The sequence below is a fragment of the Chrysochloris asiatica genome, unplaced genomic scaffold (assembly GCF_000296735.1).
Source record: "Chrysochloris asiatica unplaced genomic scaffold, ChrAsi1.0 scaffold00099, whole genome shotgun sequence".
Classification (NCBI taxonomy): domain Eukaryota; kingdom Metazoa; phylum Chordata; class Mammalia; order Afrosoricida; family Chrysochloridae; genus Chrysochloris; species Chrysochloris asiatica.
Window position 1 is genome coordinate 1,625,361 of NW_006408617.1, and position 4,378 is coordinate 1,629,738.

The 4,378-nt window shown below is 37.0% G+C and overlaps 1 pseudogene; it reads left to right on the forward strand.

Moving 5' to 3' along the window:
* The first annotated feature begins 649 nt into the window (after positions 1 to 649).
* LOC102827159 lies at positions 650 to 3,565 on the forward strand (annotated as a pseudogene).
* Positions 3,566 to 4,378: the final 813 nt, after the last annotated feature.

Genomic DNA, 4,378 nt, shown 5'->3' on the forward strand with positions numbered 1-4,378 from the left:
TGCTGAAGTTTCATAGTAGTTTTTTTTTTTACCTTTACTAAAAGTTTTAGGAATTTTTTATAACATCCCCTTCATGTAACAATGGGACAGCTTTTCTTAATGAAGACATTTGAAGAATACAGATTTTTTTTTCCCCTTTCATCTTTTATTTACATGGAAATTTAAGATGCAGTCGTTTCCCAGCAGTATAGTATCATTGAGATAGCTATGTGTCTCCTTGTACATGATGATGTTTAGGAATGTTCTTCAGATGTGAAATTTTCTTTTTGTTTTTTGGCTCATAAGTTGGGTGTTTTATGGGAATGGATAAATACAACGGTGACAAGTACATGGAATAATAAAGAAAACAGGCCTCAGAAGATTTATAATCTTAAATCCAAGAAACTTGGCTAATTCTGTACATAGCTATATAAAAACTTTCCAGAAATATGGGTAGCTGACTTGAAGTACCTCTATATCAAATAGTCATAGGTTAAGTATCTTCAAAGAACTTGGAAATTATTTCAGAGAATATAAAATAAAAAATAAAGAGGAAAACATAAAGATTACAGAGGAAAACCCAACACTTTCCTGTACAGTTCTGTGGGAATTTGGACTTGTCATGAGGTGTTGAAGACTTGTTTCACTGATTCGGAAAGACTGGCCCAAAATGGCACAGCATGGCTTTGCTCCAGACTGGCTTAATTTTCCTACACCACCATCAACAAAGTTGTCATTGAGTTTCTTTGTTTTTATTTAGTTTTGATTGTGAATTGAGTGATAGTTTACAGGGGAGACATTGGTTTTACAATATCATTCCATTGCAATGATGACAATTTCCTCCATGCATCAGGATTCAACAGTATTTGCTTCTATTCCCTCTGTTTTGCTCTTTGTTTTTCATTTTTTTGGTGGGGAGAGGGGCTACACAAACACACTCAGGAATATACAATAATTAAAACAACTAAAGGGCATATTCTGCAAGCCTACCTCCTGGCCACCAGTTCTTAGTCTTTCTCTTTTCATTAGTCTAGAGTCCTCAGCTGCTCTCTCTCCCCATGTCCTTATCTCTGCCTCCATCTCTGGCATCCCTGCTTCTCTGGATAAGGTCCTGCATTCTGTTTATGTGCTTATCCCTTGATGGTCTTAGGGTCCTCTGTTTCTGAGCTGTAAGATTAAGTACTCACCCATTTTTGTTACAAAACTTCTACCTTTACATTTGTGACAGTTGCAATTAGTCATGATAACAATTACTCATTATTGAATCATAAGAATCTTATCCCCATATCTTTTCACCAGACCTGTCTAGACAAGATAAAACTATTCAGCGATGACTCTATCTTCACCCGCACAGTCTTAAACTAAACTCTCTCTTGAAAACTTGTAAGTCAGTCATTTTGTGCCTTTATTCCCCCCCTCAGTTTAGGTAGCCAATGTCAAAGTTGCCCATCCCTATCTACCTGTATACAGAGGGGATAAGATTGATATTTGATGTAAAGACTCCTTCCTCTCAGTTGGTATTTTGAGCTACTACATCCATGAGAACAAGTCAAGTTCAGCAAATTGTGGTAATTTACACTTTTTTCATTTATCAAAATGTGTTTTTAATCTTTCTCTAGTCTAGTTCTGATCATCAAGCCATCAAGGCTAGGTCAAATGGATACTATTTACAAGTTTGGGCATTCTTGTGCATCTCCCCTGAGTTCATATCAGCTGGATGCTTCACTCTCAGCTCTAGCCCTCCATGGCTATGTCCTTTTCCATGGGCTCAGGAATCCCCAGATCTCACCACACTTTTGACCAAGCAGCCCTTCCTCTTCTATCTCTCATCTCCAAGTCAACAGGAGTCTGTGGAATGTGGTTGAACTCAGCCCATTTCTTCAATTCTGCCTTTCCCCTCTTCCACTCACCAGTAGACCAACATGGTCACCAGCAAGCTTACATGCCTGCTCACGTGTTCCCTTTGAGTTTCAGTCTTGGAGGGGGGTTTGTCCTGAAGGGAATTGATTGCTTGCCTTGATGGTTCCCTGGTGAACAACTTGCTTGTTCTTGTAATAGCCAATCAGACTGCCATTTTTGTTTTGGATTTTTCTTGCTGATCTTTCTTTCACAAAGCATTTTCTCTTGCTCTAGTTGTTCCAGGCTGGTCTGCTTATCCTTTCTAGTGGGAATGTCCCACCTCAGAAAATTCGGGATGGGGGCTCAAGTTGTCATTAAATTTTGAGAAGCATTCTGAAAACTTTTCAAGACAGGAAATCATTATGATGTAAATCATCGATGACACAACTCTTCCAATGGCTTTGATTCTGGCATTGGGCATCCTAATGGAAGGAAAGAAAAAAATGGATGGTGTACACATGGAAGAAATGGTACTGAAAACATAAATCATCGAAGGTACTATCATCATGGAAATTCCCTTTCTCATAGCAGTATTTTCCATTCTGGAAAAATCCAAGGACTACATGAAAATAATATACCTGACAATGAAATGGGGAGGAAATAAGACAAGAGAGAGAGAACAAAAACAATTTGAGGTTGAATTCTGAGTATGAGAGAGAACTAAATCAGAATAAATCTTTAGCTGCAGGTGTGTGGGACCTACATACATAGACATACACATACCCACCAAAAAAACCTCCCAAGCTCCTTTCTTAGAATATCTTCTGAATCCTGAATCTAGACCTCCAAGAAGCCTGGTCATTAAGAAAGCTAGTGCAAAAGAATTACAGCTATCTTGATTCCCAGTAGTGGGAAATCTTCAGTCACAACGAGTTAAGAACAGGACTGGTCAAAGTGTTTATAAAGGCTTAGTCCCTAAGCCTGCTGCTCCACCAACAAAATCTACACAATGGAAAAGACAAACTAGAGAAAAGAAAGTTGAAATTCCTTTCCCTCATTAGTCTATATATGGTGTTGGCAACTTTAGTACTTTCAAATCAACTGCCAAGAATTTTAGTCCATCAACAAATTCAGTGAAAGAATGTAATCACTCAAATTCCTCTTCACCTGTGGACAAACTTAATCAGCATCCTTGTCTAACCAAACTGAAATGAATGTGTACTGATAAAAAGAGTAAATTTTTGAAAGCACTGAAAAGGGACAGAGTACAAGAGGAGCATGAAGATCAAAGCCCTTCTGTCTCAGAGAAGGATGATTGACTCATTTAATTTGCATAACAGCAATAGTACACACCATGAGAGGGATATAAACTGAAACTTCAATGAAAGCAAAATTCCACAAGAGAATGGCAATGCCTCAGTGACTTCCCAACATATTGTACAGTCTTCAACTTTTCCACAAACTGATGTTCTTTCAAGTTCACTTGAGGTAAAGCACAAGTTGTTAAAGGAGATGGGTTAGCAGGAAGATAGTGAAAATGATGAAACATGTGCTACCTTAACTGAAGATGAAATGAGAGAATTCCAAGTTATTAGCAAACAGTTACAGAAGAATGGTCTGAGAAAAAATGGCATTTTGAAAAATGGCCAGATTAGGACCCTGGAAAAATAGCACTTTGAAACCCACTATTGAGAATGATGACACAGTGACAAGTAGCAGTGACACATCAGATGGCAATGATGTGTGAAGGATTTCCTACCAGCTTTAGAAATATTAGTGTGATACGTCTCTCATACAGTTTGGAGTGAATTTTTTAAATGAACTATAATTTATATAGTAAAAAACCCATTAGAACATGGTTTGGGGGGGGGGAACTTCAATATGAAGAAAACCAAGAATGTTGTGTTGGATTCTGTTGAACATTATTTATTTGTAAACAAATGTTGTAGAAATCAGGACTTTGGTTGATCCAACATTGACTTTCTTCATCACTGTAACATTTCTCTGACTAGCAATGTGACCATGTAACAAATGAGATTTTCTCATTTAATAATAAAAAATGTGTAATGTTTTTCAAAAGAAAATATGTGGGTCTTGTTTCATTCTTCTGTAAATGGATTTCCAGTTTTGCTGGCACCATTTGTTGACGAGATTATCTCTTCTCCCATTTAATGTATTTTGGCCCTTTGTCAAATATTACATGACTCTTTGTGGATAGGATCAATTCTGGAGTCTCACTTTTCTTCTATTGATCTATGTGTCTATTATTGTACCAGTAGCTGGTTTTGACCACTGTGGCTATGTAGTAGATTTTGAGGTCAGGAAGTGAGAGGCCTCCAACTTTGTTCTTCATCTTAAGTAATACTTTGCTTATCCAACAAAACCTCTTTTCTTTCCATATAAAGTTAATAATTAGTTTTTTCCATCTCTTCAAAGAATGACATTGGAATCTGTATTGGGATTGCACTATAGAAAGATAGAAAGAAAGAAAGAAAGAAAGAAAGAAAGAAAGAAAGAAAGAAAGAAAGAAAGAAAGAAAGAAAGAAAGAAAGAAAGAAAG